Here is a 16,556-nt window from a genome sequence, read left to right as displayed (position 1 = left end):
TAGATACCATTATATGTGCAAATATATTTACTCAATTTTATCGAGCCTAGAATACACAGGATTGCTGCAAGGGAGCAGAAGATATCGTGTGGCATTTAGAAAAATAACAAGGCAAGGCAAGAAAGATGTCATGACTCTTACAATTTGTGTTCTCTTTTTTGGAAAAGGAACTTGATCATCCATCATTTTGTTTGTTTATTCTGGTTGTGTGACCAAAGCCTTTAACAGTAGAGGTAGGTAAAAGTCACTCACGTAGAACTTCATAAGCCATGTTACAGAGTTTGGGTTTTATTCTAGTACAATGGGAATGCATTGGAGGGCTTTCTGTCAAGTCACATTTGTTTGTTGTAAATGGCATTAACAGCATTTTTCAAGTTATTTCCTGGTAATGTTTATTATTTACTCATTCTTCAACTCATTTTAAAACAAAATTTGAGATGCTTAGAGCAATCCATACCAATAAGTTAAAAACATAAAATAATTGAGCAAATTGGGATAGAATAAAATGGAGCTAAAAAACAAGAGGCCAGGGTGAGGTCTGTTCAAAATACACTTACCTTTAAGTACTTTAAAATTACAAGAGGTATTGTTACAATTTTTTTCTGAACTTTCTAGAGCATTCTAGAGCATATCCCTTGTATTATGCTCACCTCAGGTAAAAGACTTAAGTGGGAACCCCCAATCCACCATCTACACCACAGGGAATTGAGACTCACCGATGGGAAAATACATGGATTGCTTTTCTTGCAGTGAGTTTTTTAGAAACCTTCCTAATTTCTGATAATTTAACCCTTTCAGGTTAGGAGAGAAAAAAGGACACTTGGATAGAGCCTGTTTATTTAATCAAGGCAGCCAACCAAAGCAAATAATTCAAGCCAAAAATTGACTCCATCTTTAGTAGGTAAGTGGAGTTTTAAATTATAATTGACTTCCTGTTCGAAGAAACACATGGATTTCCACAGGGAAACACTGAGCAGTGAGGAGAAAGTCTCTACTTCAAGAGCACTGTCACCAGTATCACAGTAACACATGAAGAGAGAACTCTCATTTTAAAATCGGACACAATTTATCACGCACTACTTCACACACTACTGCTTTGCTTACTTTTTATTGGCTTGTGGTTACTTGCGTACCACAGTCAAGTTTTCGAGAAACTGAAGTTACAAAAGGACAATTCTTTAATGTGGGAAAGATACACCATTGCACTGGAGAAATGGAAGACCTTTTTTAACCTTCTCATATTATCAATTTAACTATGTGTTTCTATGTAGTGAGTAATGTCTTACGTTCTTGCCAAGAATGTTTTGAAAGGAGTTTGTAAAAGTATGTCAGTTCAATCACTTTTGGTATATCGCTGCTAATGGGGTCGTTCACACGTTGTGAAACACACAACGCCAGATTTAATTCTGCCCCAAAATTTAGGTCATTGCGAAATACCATACTAAAATTGCAAATGCAGGACAGGGAGATGGGGGTGAGGACAAAGCAGAGGAAGACACCAATTTCTTCCTGTAAAACATGACAGGGATGGGACAAAACAGAGAAGGAAGGCTGATCCCTTTTATAGGGATTCTTTTTCCAGAGTGTGTGTGTGTCCATGTTAATTCCAGTTAAATATAAATGAATTAATGTCAAGTGGGAAACTGGCTGCTCTGCTCTGTACCGGCTTAGCACCGGTGCTCTCAAGTTACCCTAATTGTAGAGAGATGTCCTTGTTTTCTGACTTCATTCACAAACCATCCCTGATTATTTCAGTTTACCTTTTTCTTTTTCCGGAAAATCTTTTTCTAGTCACGAAAAGGGTTTGTCTGATGCAAAGGCACTTAGCTTATAATGATTATTGTTGTTCTTATTAACATGAAGTACGGGAATGGCTTTGCTGGAAGTTACCCACCCAGACCCGGACATCTGTCTTGGCGGCACACGCCCCTCTCCTTACGCGGCCGCGGTCGGTGGCTGGGCGATTTGAGCCACCGCGCTGGCTGGGCTCCGAGGGAGATCGGTCCCCACTCTCCGCAGACCGGAGCGCTAGGCTGGAGGAAAGAGAGACGGGACAGTCATTGTTCTCCCAGGCCCAAGGAAAAGCGCCCAAGGTAGCACCACCTCTCACGTTCGGGCGAAACTTCCCCGAGCTCCCGCTTTCTGGGCTCGGGATGGGTCTCCACATGGCGACCTTCCCTTTCCTGGAGTCGGCCACTCTGAGAACACACTACAGTCACCTTTGCGCGCTCCCCGGGAGCCGGCATGGCACATAGCGCATCCCAGCGGCCGCGTGGCCTCCTTCTAGCCGTGACCACTTAGCTTCCGGAGAGCTTGCCAGTCGCCGCCGCAGCTGCCTCGGAATCTTGGGACTCGAGAGCCTGCGAGAGCCAGGCTCGGCCGGACCCCAAGGAGGGCGCGGGGCTGCGGCGCAGGGCCTCGCCCGGCACACCTGGGAGCCGTGAGGACTGGGAGACGCGGGGCGCGGCAGAAGGCTGGCCCGGTGCCGGAGCCGCTTCCCCGAAAGCCGGCCAGATTGGAGCAAGGCGAAGAGGGAGCGTCTCGCGGCAGCAGCCTGCTCCTCCGAGGGAGGAACCCCTGCTGGGGCGGCCGAGCAGCGCCCTCGAGCCGCAGAGACGCGCTGCGCCCATCGTGGAGCGGGCCGGCCTCGGCTCTGCGCCGCCGCCGCAGCAGCGGGAGCAGGACTCAGTGGAAGCCTGGCTGGACGATCACTGGGACTTTACTTTCTCTTACTTTGTTAGGAAAGCCACCAGGTAAGAAGAGCACCCAGGGAAGACGCGACCGGGGCGCGGAGCGTGACCTGGGGCTGATCTCTCCCCTCTTTTGAATTTTCCCCTTCGTTCACCATTAAACCCCCTCCGTTCCCAGGCCCTTCGCTTTTGAAGTAGGTCCTTGGTCCTGTTACGGTGTAGAGACCTCGACTTTAAGGCGAGTACAGTCAAAAAACCCAACCGTCGGATTCGATCCAACTTGCTCACAAAGTTCAAATACAAAAATGTACGTTCCGCCCCCGCGCCCGCCCCCAACCGTGATCGCCCTGGTATTCCCTGGGAGCAAGATTATTTTCATACAGCCGTGCTCCCGGGCCTTCCTCCAGCCCTTCTCTAGCCTCCTGGTTCCCCTAAATATCCTTAGCGAAACCAAATCAGTTTTTGAGCCCCTTCCCTGCAGCTCCGGAAGCACCATTTCCAACTCGGTCCCAGCGGCTCCGCTTCTCCCCCGCCCTGGCGGGGCGGGGAAGCCGGGGAAGGGGCGAGACCACGAGGAAGTCCAAAGGCAGCAACATGCCTGAACCTTCCCAGAGTGAGTGCCTTTTGCCCCCTTCCAGTCCCCCGATTGTCCCGCGCGCCTCCTTTCACTCGCTCTTGCGCCCAAGGCGGCGCCGCCAAAAGGGCTCTGCGGAGGGATCACGGCGCGCACACAAAGGGCGCGGGGGAGAGCGGCGGGCAGCGGACCCCGGGGGGCTGGCGGGTCTCGCGCGGCCCCAGCCGACCCCATGAGGCCGGCTCCTCCTGGTCAGGAGCCAAGCGCCGGGCGGCCGCGGCGGAGGGCGGGGAGGGAGCCTGTCCTTTGGGAGGCGGCGGCGCAGCGGGCAGTCGGGGCGCGCGTGGGAAACGCTTGCCGGAGAGTTGGGGAGGAACTGAGGCTGGAGCCGAGGGACGAGGAGGGTGGAGCGGAGAGCGCGCGGCGGGCGGGTCCTCCGAAGCCCGAGGAGTCGGTGCGAAGCCGGGGCGCGGGCGAGGCTGCTGCGCGCGGACTCGGGCCCACTCGAGGAGCCACGCCTTTGTAGAGGGGTCCCGAACCGCGCCCCGCCGGCTCTGGGCAGCGGCCATCGGGCAGCCCGCGCTGGCCGGCCCGGCCGCCCGCGAGGCGCGCACGGGGCGGTGATGGTGGAGGAGCCGGCCGGGACTGGGCGCTGGGCTCCCACCCGCCGGCGCGCGGCCTCGGCTCTGCAGGGCGCTCCCCGCCAGGGGGCGGCGGCGCGGCAGCGGGGGCGGTAGGGGACCCGGCTTCGAATCTGGGCCTCACCTGGGCGCGTCGTGGACCGCCGGCGCCTCCTGGAGTCCAGGGGGCCGCTGGGGCTGCAGGATCTGCACCTCGAAATTCCCGCGTTTGCTATGTTGCCCTTTGGAGACAAAACAAGGTACTTCCTTCAGCATCCCCCCTGTCCCACTTTCCCCTGGGGTGCGGGGGGGGGGGGCCGGGTGCTGGGTGGTGGCGCCGGGTCACACCGGTGGGGCGATGTTTCATTGAATATAGATTGTAAGACATTTTTGTCTTCCTTTAGTCTCTTGGGGATGTATTACTTTGGGGTGTTAGATGTGGCTCTTTTTAACCCTTTCTCCTAACGAGTTGTTGATTTGATCACTTTCGGGGTTTTTGGACAGAGGCGATGGCTTTGGGACAAATCTTATGTTTTGTTTAATTACTCCACCTTCGTTTTAAATCCTCTTTCCCTCTTTCTCTTTCTTCCTTCAAAATACTAAATCTGGAGCGACCAGAGTAAACCCGGAAAGGAAAGTGGTTTCTTCTCAAAGGGCACTTTTCTGTGAGTTTGGGGTGAGGCACTAAGGCCATCCAGGTCTGGAGTTATTGATTGCTGTCGTTTGACAGTGTTCAGATGTCACCTGCTACCCCAAGGCCATCTGTCCTCACTTTCCTTTCCCCCTACGTTTCCACCTTCTGCCCCCCGTGAATCCTAGCGCACAGAACGGGGAGTGGGCAGAGAACTGGGCTGAGTTTTTCAGCGTGTGTGGCTGTTCGCTGGAGGTGTTCTTTAGTCTGATTATTAACAGTTGAAAGAAAAAAGTCGTTTTATAAATCAGCATAAATGTCCTTCACCTCCCTCCCCCAATGGCATAAATTTGGGATTGTTTGTGGTAGTTTTTAATTAGTCATACACTTCACTTTCAAAGTCTGCCAAAACATTGAAAGTAACATATTATTGGAAAATAAATGAAAAGAGTTAAGTTACATTTCTTTTCGCATTACTTCTCCCAAGTAGTATAGGATTAAAACCCTAATTCTCAAAATTATACTGCTCTGTGTAAAATTTAGATCGTCTGAGACTATATACTGTTTCTCAGTTAAGGTTTTTATATTATAGTTGATGTTGACAACAGGCTGAACCCTTTCTATGATATATATGTGTGTACATATGGTCTTAAAAGAAGAGTTTATGTTGCGTATAAGTTGGAAAGCGAAAGTGTCCAATATTTGAGTAGTACAGGCCCTCATTTTAGGAGTTGCAAAGTGCTGAAAGTTGTCAGTGTAAAGAATATAATCTGAGAGCTTGTGTGTACCCAGAGGTTCTTCACAAAACAATATTCCAGTTTGGGCTGAAATTTGGTGGCATTAACTGGAGACTTAAGACTGAGAGTTTGGACGTTAGTTGATTATAAAAATGCCAAACAGCTAAATCCAGTAAGATTCACATGGTTTTGGTACAAACTTATCGCAGACATTTTAACTTTACAGCTAAGGTTTTATTTTTTAACTAGAAGCTCACATTGCTTTGCTTTTTTCCCTTTTATTACACTTTGTAAGTGTAAATGAATACCGTATGTGATTCAGGAACCCATGAAACAGGATAGTTCTGTAGAGGCATTTGGCATGTTTTAGGATTTGAAATACATTTGGATTCACTTAGATTGGCCATCTGTGCCTGTAAACAGGTGTGTTGATGGAACTATTTCTAGTTATTTGATTTAATTGTTGTCCTTTGACATTCATGCATGCACGCTTCTCTATCCTGTCCCTGGACATGAATGAGCTGCACTCAGTAGCAGTCATTGAACAGAATGGAGTTCCTGGCATTCCTAAATTCTCATTTAAACACCTGTGAATTCTGGTTGACCTTGAATGCAGTTGTGCTGCTCTGTTACAGTGTTTCTTGTAACTATCTTCAGCTCTGGAGCTAAGCACCCCATTAAAATCTGTAGCTTGGAGCCTAGAATACGTGCTTTTTAGTAATCACAGCCTGTTTATATGAATTTGAGAGAGTCAGTTGAACAAGTCATAATCTACTGGCATAAAAATGCATTTGAAACTAGTAACCGCAATATGTGGAAAACTTCCACCCTCACTATTGTAGACAACTTTGCAGTCCTCCAGGCCAGAGATCCTGTCTTAATTAAGGGCTCTTAAGGCTCATGCATTCACAACACAGCCTTCCCCTGCTAACGCCGCTTAACAGCTGTTGTTATTCTTGACAGCATATTAAAATAATGTTACCTTTCATTAGTTACTAATCAGCTCTGTGGTAGTGGGTGATATTTTAGGTCATTTAGTGTGGTAGGGGTAATATAATTGACTTTTTATTGCTTTGTTTTGTACTAGGCAAAAGCTTGAGAATATTTGGTATATACTGGAAATAGGAAATATTAAGTGAGGACAAGTTTTTATGACTGTTTGGATCAGAGCCCAGAACCTTCACACCCCGTGTAGTTTTCTGTTATAGACTTTTCATTCGACCCTGCAGGGCTGTGCTGAATTAGTTGACCTTCCAGGTCCTGTGTTTGATCCTTTCTTTTTGGTAATTTTTTTCTCATCTCTAACAGCTGAAACATCTTTGTTTGCAAGATATTTTTATTAAAATCAGATGATGGATATAAAATAAACATTGCTATGTGCTCTTAAAAGTGACTCTTTCTATAACTACATAGGGATAGAAACTTTTCACAATTTTCAGACAAATGGTTTGTTAAGCAGTCACTAGTATTAAAGATAAAACTCTGTGGGCATGGACTCAATCTGACTTCAATGTTATTTATAATATTTTTCGATGGTGCAATTACGGCCTTTTTTGCTTTTATTGTGTATAACCAGGGGTCCATACAGCCAGCTCTAAGCAGCCGTTAGTGACCTAAAAGTCCTCATGTGGATTGAATTCTTCCTTTCTGGAAGAATCCGTAGGAGCCCCTGAAAGGATATTTCTCATTGCCCTTCTAGCTCTAGTGTTCTCCAGGTTTCAAATGCAGATCCATTCAGATCTTGAAATACAAGATCATGATTCCTAAAATGTGGTAGAATTAATGCAGTCGCCATTAGTCATAGATGGAGATCTCTGTGTGCTTAGTATGACATCATCTAAATAGGCCTGTAGTACTATTCAGTAGCTTTTTTTTTTTCAGTTTGTGATCAGAAGATCTCTAGAAACTGCCAGTATTTTCACAAGGTCATGTCTTCAGCACCTCAAGATGGGCACTTTTTAGCATTTTGATTATGTCGTGTAACAAAATTTCCTTTTTAAGTAATTCCACCTAAATAGATGATTTGACTCTGGTCTCTGATATCATTTTCTTTTAAAATATTTGAAACTGCTTTCAAGTTGTATGGATAAAGTTTTCGTCTTCGCCTTTCATCTGATGACAGAGAACATGCCTTACTGAGATGCTCTCCTTCCTCTGGATTTGAAAACACAAATTCACTTAGAACTTTGTTTGAACTTCCCAGTGCCTTTTAATAATGCTTGGGAAAGATTTCTTTCATAATTGAAAAGGCTAATCGGAACTGCTCAGTATTTATTAGTTTATCCCCCAAACATTTTTCAACCTAATAATTTATTAAACCGTATAAGTTTATTATGTTGTATCGAGTTAGATTTGTTCTCTGTTCTCAGAGCTGATTGAAGGATAAAAACCTCTTCCTGGGATAAAAGCCTTTCGTAAAGACTGCAGGGCGATTAAATAAATCCCTGAGTTGGTTGATAGTGGAGGGTTGAACGATGACTGATTTCTGACTTTAGGATGCAGACTAGCTGCTGACTTGCAGGACTTCCTGTGAAATTAGTTTAACTGGACAGATGGACACTCAGTGGGTCAGTGTTACGGCGGATTGACGTGGCCTTGGCAATATCTGTTATGTCAGGTTCTCAGTGAAGAGTGCCCGTGAGCTACATACCTAGGAGTAAAAAATCGAAGAAAGTCTTTCCACATGAGTCATCTGTTTGATATTTAACTCTGTAATCTTATTTACTGACTCAGTAGTCTCATTTTATTTTGAATTATATATATATATATATTTCACAATGTAAGTGCTTTATTCATTTTCTCTAATTGGTAGGAGTTTATACTTATTGCCAACCAAATGTTTAAGACAGGTAAAGCGGTCTCAGAGTTAAGTTCATCAGAATCATTTAGATAATCATTCTAAAAAGCTTTTCAAAAGCCTTTAAAGAGATCTATGTATCTTTCCCTCGGTCTTCTGGTTTGTAGTTCGCAGGAAACATGCTTTTACAGTGTTCTTGTGCCATTGTTAGCGTCTGCATTCTTTGAGATTTTTCCCTTAATTCTGACTTGTAAAGTAAGATTAACTTTTTGCAAATTATCTTCTCTGAATAATTTTATTATATTTAAACTTGGGGGAGAAAAGATCCTCGCCTGATATTATACTTCTAGTGATAACTACAAAAAATAAGAATCATCATTTCCTCTCTGTTGAATACCTATGCTGAGGTCATAAGAAGAGAAAAGATCCTGATCTTTTAAGCTGGTGAAATAATTAAAACACACATACAGGATCTTTGAAATTTCAAGTTAGAGAGGATCATGTAATCCAGTGTTTCTCAAACTTAAGTAATGTTCCCCTGTTAAAGACACATCTTCTTATTGAGCTCTAGGATATTAGTTAGAAAGCTTTTGGTCACAAGTGACAGAAACCCAACTTAAACTCATATGAAATTGACTCACATAATTGAAGTGCCTGGGGATTGGTTTGGCTCTGAAATTCAGCTGATCAAATAATCTTGTCAAATTCTGTCTGTCTGTCTGTGTATCTAGCTAATCTATCTTTCCTTCTTTCAGTCCATGTATCCATCCATCCATTCATCCGTCCATCCATCCATCCATCCATCCATCCATCTTTTTTGCCCCTATGCTGTGTTTATTCTCCTGCATACTTTCTTCCTGTGCTAGAAAAGTTTTTCTTGGCAGATTTATGTGGGTCTTAAACTTCTGATTCTAGAGAAGTACCTTCTCATCTATATCAGTCCTCTCAAAATTACTCTGGCCATGTTTGGGTCCCATGCCTTCTCTGTACCAATCACGGTGTCCAGAAGAATAGGGCTACCTGATTACTTTGTTGGGGCAGGTAACCCATAGTTGGATATGTCATTGGGGGAGAGGGAATTCCCAAAAGAAAGTGATGAGGGCATACCCAGAAGTTCCAGATACCTGGGGATTGGTTTGGCTCTGAAATTCAGCTGATCAAATAATCTTGTCAAATTCTATCTGTCTGCCTGTATATCTAGCTAGTCTATCTGTCTTTCCTTCAGTCCATCCATCCATCCATCCATCCATCCATCCATCTTTTGGATGTGGACGTCCTTTTATTTTAATATTAGTTAAATATGGAATTCTTAAGAGTAGATATAATTTAATCACAGTTACAGCGTTTATGCAACTGTAATACCAAAATAAATTTATAATTTAATTATGAATAAAATGATAAAACTCCAGCCAAATGCAAATTGACAGCATTCGTTAACTCACCCTTGCAAAGTGAATGTGGACCTGACTGCCCGTTGGAGGGTCTGGTGAGGTCAGCTCACCTTTGCTGTGGCTGCCTTAGGAGGCATCCTTCACTGCTCCCACTGGGTCTCTGTGTGAACAGTCATGAAACTTTATTCCTATGGCACAGCATACCAGCGTTTGGGTTTTACTTGGTTTGAAAGCATATTTGCATATTATATTTACATCTTTTATTTTCTCTTTATCCTACAACCACTCGGCTGCACTGTGATTGTAAACACAAATATAAACCTGACTGCTAAAATTGTAGGACAGTACTTGGTAATAAGGTGGTCATCCCACTAATTTAAAGTATACTTCTTTTGCCTTTTTTTGGTTTTACTTGTCATCAGTGTGAAAACACAAAATTAAAAACATTTTCACAGAAAAAGTACAGATCTTCAAAACATACTTGTTTTGGATTCTCAGGACTTCTCAGACCTCAGATTGAGAAACGCCAATAGACCAGTCTCTCCCATATCTAAGCTGCAAAGCAAGTCAGTTTACACATTCACAGCATAGGTTTCAGTTACGATGTTTTTCCATTTAGATGTAAGTAGGTTTTCCTTAAAGGAACATTTTTCATACACGTGATTATGAATGCGCGGAGAATTATAAAACGGGTCTCTTCCAACTCTCGGTCAAATTTGAATGTAAAACCATATGAGGATATCACTTGGAGGTGCCCCAAATCTCCTGTTTCATTTAATACTGTTATAGTATGTTAATCTTTTATTCATCTAAACCGATGCTTCCCAAAGGGCAAGCTATTGGCATCTTGGTGGACCAAAAGCTTTCTAACTAATAAGACACTTTTTTTTGCTGTGAGAGACTGTTCAGCGCATTGCAGGCTGTTTAACGTCTCTGGGCCCCAGACACTAAATGCCAGGAGCACCCCCATCATTGTGATGCCATGGTCACAATGCGCCCTAAGGGCTGGCACCATGACTGAGTTGCGAGCCACTGTACAGAACCCTTTAAGATTTATTCCTGTTTATGGTGGGCCAGGGCCCCACGTAGGACAGACTCAGACTTCACCCCCAGAACTACCTCTTTCTGAGAGTATGCCCTTAGGTACTTTATTTGCTTTCTCTGTTGAATGGAAATAAGAGCATTCACTTCATAGAGTTGTTGAGAAATTTAAAGGAAATAACGCCTATTTCCTCACCTTTTTTAGAGTGATTTTCAGTTGTTTACTATTTTACCTTGAGAATCATCAATGCCTTAAATATAATCACCAACTGTGATGGTCATTCCCTTATTCTGGTAAATGGAAATTAGAAGAACAGAACAGGGGTTTTATAGACTTTAAGTGTCCTTCTCATTCTTTAGATGAATTTTTATTGATGGTTTGAACAGAACCTTTGTGGATTGTGTAAGGTCCTGGAAAGGTGACTGGAATGGGAGACCAGACTTCCCGAGTTTGTCCCCAGCTTTGTGACTGCCGCAAGTTAATAAACCTCCACTTTACAATGGGAGATGAGAGGAAATGAGAATCAAGGCAGACAGATTAATCAGTGAGCTTAAAAATCTCGTCCAGCTCTAAGCATTCTGGATTCTCACCAGGAGAGCAGAGTGTCGACTTCTCAGATTGAATAGTTTCCTCCTTTAAGTATTTTCCAAATACCTGTTGTGGATCCAGTTCAAATTATGCCAACTATGTAACTAAAACTGTATAGAATTAGGATCCAAGAGCAGAAAAATTTCTAACATTATAATGTGAGTTATTTTTATGTTTTTCCTACAGATAATTTTAGTAGATTTCCATATGAGTTATCAACTATCCCTTTCCAGACAGGAAATTAGTACACTCTTTGTAATTCTGGCTGTAGTGATTAATTCACATGACTGATGAAGAAAGCACTGGAGAGAAAGAAAAAGGGATGATGTTTTAATAGTAGATTTAAAAACACGAGAACTCGTGTTTTGTGGATCATTGAGGGCGTGCAACTTTTTGCTCTTGTTTTGTTCAAGGCACCCCACAAGTCTCCCCAAATGTTACTGCTCAAGGGACCTGCTATATGGCCATCCTTGAGGCCCATGCATCAGCCTGCTTACAGAATTTCCCCAAGTGAGCCCCCTTGGGTAGGAGCTCAAACAGATCAACTTTAATCCCCAAATCTGCTGTCGCAGAGTGTTAAAGCATTGTTTTATCATGTGTTAAAAACATTCTCCAACTTAGAATGACAGTTATTATGAAATACTGCTATGGTTTTCATCATAGTAATTAGTTGTATATTTTCTCAGTCAAAGGGTTTTATTTTATCTTTGATATTTTGGAAAAAAATCATCCCCCAAACCTATAACTTATTTTTTTTTTAAATTAATTTCTAAGTAGTAATGGAAAAACAAGTTACGTTCTTGCAATTATTTTTCTCAACTAAATGTTCAGCTCTTAATTTTTCTGTGTTACTCAGAACATCATGTCATATGTAAGTGTAGTCATTGGTCTAGGGACTCTATGTTTTTTCAGTACTAATTTGAGAAAATGCTAACGTTAAAACAACTGTTTCTTATGAGTGTTTCTGTAGAGAAATTAGTGCTTTTAAACTAGGAGCCACAATTGGCTAACATCTAGTTATTCTATAGAAGCCCATCGAATAAATTATTTTTATTTTTACAAAAAAAAAATCACTTTTGAGGCTGGCCACATGGTTTAGTGGTTAAGTTTGATGCACTCTGCTTCAGCGGCCCGGGTTCCTGGGCTGGGATCCTGGGCGTGGACCTGCACCACTCATCAGCCATGCTGTGGCGGCATCCCACATATAAAATAGAGGAAGACTGGCATGGATGTTAGATCAGGGCTAATCTTCCTCAAGCAAAAAAAATTAAAATAAATCACTTTTGAAAGTATACTCCATTTAATTGGTTAACTTAAAAACAGTAGCTATCATGTGTTAAACATTGTGTCCCAGGGGGCTGGCCCCGTGGCCGAGTGGTTAAGTTTGTGCACTCTGCTTCAGTGGCCCAGGGTTTTGTTGGTTCGGATGCTGGGCATGGACATGGCACCACTCGTCAAGCCATGCTGAGGTGGCATCCCACATGCCACAACTAGAAGGACCCACAACTAAAAATATACAACTATGTACCGGGGGTGTTTGGGGAGAAAAAGGAAAAATAAAATCTTTAAAAACATTGTGTCCCAGACTCCATGCTTTCATTTTATGGGCATCATTTCCTTTTTCTTAAGAACCCTATGAGGATTATTGCCATTATCTCCATTTTAGAGAGAGAGTAATGAATGTATCTAAGGTCTCACTCTTAGATAGTAGTAGTTCTGGGATTGAAGGCTAAGTCTTTGCCACCTGGGACCCTTAAGCACCATGCTCTGCTGGAATTCACTGTCCGTCTTCCTGGAAGCAAAGCAAGGCTCCTAGAGTTAATGTCATGTGACTCTCACTCAGGAAGAGGTGGAAGTTTCTCCTAGGGCCTCTTACTGTGCAAGCATCTTACTAAATGATGTGCCTAGAGACCTTGCCCAAGTGGGTTTAGTTTCCATATATAATTTGAGAGTATAAAAAGTGGGAACTCTCAAATGACTTTTTAAAATACAGTGGCTGACAGTTTAGGTACTAGGCCATTACAATTATATTTTTAGTATTAGAACATGAAATACCCAAAGTACAGTATATTTTCAAAATAATTTTTATCCTTTGATACATTATTTTAGGCAAGAGTACAAAATACATTAAACTAGTTGCTCTACAAGTAGGTTTCATCTAAAATCTAATTACATTTTTTTTTACAATTTTTTTTAAGATTGGCACATGAGCTAACATTTGTTGCCAATCTTCTTTTTTTTTTTTCTTCTCCCCACCAAAGCCCCCCGGTACCTAGTTGTATATTCTAGTTCTGAGTGCCTCTGGTTGTGCCATGTGGGATGCCGCCTCAGCATGGCTTGATGAGCGGTGCCATGTCCACGTCCAGGATCCGAACCCTTGAAACCCTGGGCCGCCGAAGCGGAGTGCATGAACTTAACCACTCGGCCATGGCGTGGTCCCTAATTAGATTTTTAACTCATGAGAGTTATTGTGTTTATATCACAATTTTACTTTACGTTGTAAGTTTTTCTTTTTCCTTACTTTTCTAGATGCCAAGAAATATTCTATAAAACCTAGGCAGCATATTTTAATTATTTTTCCCTTTCAAGACATCTGGAATATTGAATATGAATTTTTAGACATTTCTGTCTTTTTGAAGATTTCTTTTGTAAGATGAGTAAGCGGTTCAGCTTTAGTAGAAAGTAAAGTTATTGCTGCATGGAGCCCTTATGGACACAGGCAATAGTGTGTGTGTGTGTGTGTGTGTCCCTTTTGCTAATCATATTTGAAATGCCATGCAAGAGCTTGGGTCCCTCCTTCCTGTTGATAAGTTTTGCATATCCTATTTAATACTTCTAGATAGTAGGCATTTGGAGGAAGCTGTGACTTGTCTAGATTAGTAGTAAATTTCCAGAACACAAAATAAATTATAGTTTTCTTTCCTGTGATAGGTTTATAATAATCTTGAGTGAAAATGAGAAATTGGGAAAGGGGGAAAGTTTTGATTCTTAACAGGATGTGCCATATTTTCATTTTTTAACTGAATGTTACTGATCTATAAAATTTTTAGAAAGTATGAGATCAAGTGTACCCAATATACAAAACTTATTTAAATATCCCTAAAAAAGGTATTACTCGCTTGGCACCATGAAATTTAATCAATAACTTAATTGAGTCTATGATACACTTTTCATCTACCTAAAACATATGAGTACATAGGAAGTGTAGAATGGAATATATAGCGCTTTCTCTCTGCCATGTGTGTAATTTTGATGAAATAAGCCTTGTGTTACAACCATTGTAAAAAAAAGGACAGTTCACCTTCTAAGCTTCCTACCCCCCTAGAATTCCTTTGATGTTTTTTATCATTCAAGAATGAATGTATTCATCCCTCTGTGTGTTAGTAAAGACATAGCAAAATGTCCGGCCCTGGAAATGTCAAGTTCAGCTTTTGCCTGCAGCCACTGCTAGACCCTGGCTGCCTGGCCTTGTGAGCGTGTGAACTCAATTTAGTTTTGCAGGGCGCTCCACCCACATTGTAACACCGTCTTGAAGGGCGCAGTGCTGTTAGTGCTGTAAAGAAGCCTCATGAAATCAAAATGTGTTGAGCGTTATTCTTCATGACACTGATTTTTATATCAAACTGTCATTGCAGGAGCAGTTTGAGCTGCAAAAGTCTTCTCTGAAATAGAATATTAGGACAATAAACGGGGATTGATTGCATTCATTGTTCAAAAGAGATTTGAGATTTAAAATTCAAGTTACATTTTTGAAAACTTATAGCAAGTTTTTGGCAGCTTCCATTGGTTTTATTTCCTACTGTCTAATTCCTATCAGTGTTTTGGGTTCTTGACTTGCTCAGTGTGGGAAAGGGTCGTTCAGCGATCCTGCACAGCGTCTGTGGTATGCAGAATACAGGTTTGAAGCCACAGATAGGATTTGCATTTGTGTTACCTGAGCAGAATAACTCCCAACATTGATTTTTGGTCCCCTCTGAGATTTCTCCAGTTATTTTAAGACATATTGGAAAAAGTCTAAAACAAAACTAAATCTAATTTACCCACTTAAAATTGGTGTATAATACAACTCATTTATGAGGTAAGAACTTTTGTGTGTAATAAGATGAGGACGGAAATAAATGACTGGAGGATAATGAAACATGCGGTGAGGGGACAGGGAATGGTTTGGATGGGATGTTAAGCATGAGGATCTTGTCATTGATTATAAAGCCTTGGCATCAGTTTTCATCGCCTCTCCCTTGGGCATGGCTTTGTTTCCAGTGTCTAGGGCCTGTTGTCTTTCATTAAGAGCCTTGTAAACGTTAAATCAACTCAAAGACTTCAAGACGACCGCTCTGCTTGTGAGTGCTCCCAGGTTTGCAGGGCAGTGAGCAAGGACAGGCTTGCACATGGAAGTCAAGTCTCTGAGTTAACTAGTGCTGGTAGCAAAGGGTAAAATACCTTTGTGGAACAGATGTCCCCTTCGTTCTTTTTTCTCGGATGGCTAGGGTGTAACTTATGTAGAGTTAGGATGTAACTCTTCTTTTTTGGGGTAAAACTTAGGGAGAGTCTATAAAGAATGGCATTCTGAAGTATCTGCTTTGGCCAAGGACTTTGAGTCCTCAGGGTGCATGTAGTCAGCCTGTTTCCAGACCCCATGAAGCCCCCTCAGCCTGTGGGCCTGTACCCAGGAACACCACCTTTTTTCCCTTGTCTTTTCCCTGGTTCTCTTGGCAGAATTTTATGAGGAAATAGCCGTTGCTCCTTACCCCAGCCCTACATCTCCATTGGGATGAGTACTAAAGCATGTGAGACAGCAAAACGTTAAATACGTGGGAGAGATTTTGAAATGCTTCCACACGCGTTTCCTATCTGACTCGTATGTCAGCCCTGTGCGGTGAGTGAAGGAGTAAGGCTATGTAAAAATGAGGAAGCCAAGGGACAAAAAGAGGCTAAGGAAGTTGATTGACCTAATGATGCCCGCCTGGCCTTTGATACCGTAAGCCGTTGTGGGGTCTTCATGGCCTGTTAATACAGCTGCCCATTTTTACACCTGGAGAACCTGAACTCCAGAGAAATTGTAACTAGGTCACCCTCACATATGTGTCGTCTTGTAGCTGGAACTGGAATTATCTGCTGACCGCCAGTTTGGTATTCTTGACTTCATACCCTGCTGAAGTCAGCACCTTGCACTTCGAAAAGAAGTCAGAATAGGTGGTATTTGCCCTGTTTATAGAGGATGAAATTGAAATGCAGAAAGAGAAGTCTGCCACTGGTTACACATCCTGTTAGTAGCAAATGCTGACTAGATTAGAATTTAGGATTCATGGGTAAAAAACACAGCTTCTTACTGCTTTGTCGTCCCCCAAATTTTTAGCACTTAGTCAATCTGTCTTTTATATGTCGACCGCAGTTTGTTTTCTCTCTATTAAATATATTATATAGTATGGTTTTGAGAGTAACAGGAGAAAGCTTGATTTAAGGAGGAATTTTATGCCACAAATTAT

General features: G+C 42.5%; 1 long non-coding RNA gene across 6 annotated transcripts in view; it reads left to right on the top strand.

Annotated features, from left to right (window-relative positions):
- The first annotated feature begins 1,854 nt into the window (after positions 1 to 1,854).
- The window catches only part of LOC138915078 (uncharacterized), a 39,972-nt gene continuing 25,270 nt past the window's right edge, over positions 1,855 to 16,556 (top strand). Inside the window, exon 1 of one of the 6 annotated variants that reach the window (XR_011437451.1) lies at positions 1,855 to 2,753. This is a non-coding gene — a long non-coding RNA (uncharacterized lncRNA). Of the gene's footprint in view, positions 2,754 to 3,042; positions 3,304 to 16,556 lie in introns of those variants that run through there. The other 5 variants (XR_011437453.1, XR_011437455.1, XR_011437454.1 and 2 more) reach the window with 5 other exon arrangements.

This window comes from Equus caballus, chromosome 3 (assembly GCF_041296265.1).
Source record: "Equus caballus isolate H_3958 breed thoroughbred chromosome 3, TB-T2T, whole genome shotgun sequence".
Classification (NCBI taxonomy): Eukaryota; Metazoa; Chordata; class Mammalia; order Perissodactyla; family Equidae; genus Equus; species Equus caballus.
This window is presented reverse-complemented; position numbering and strand designations above follow the sequence as displayed.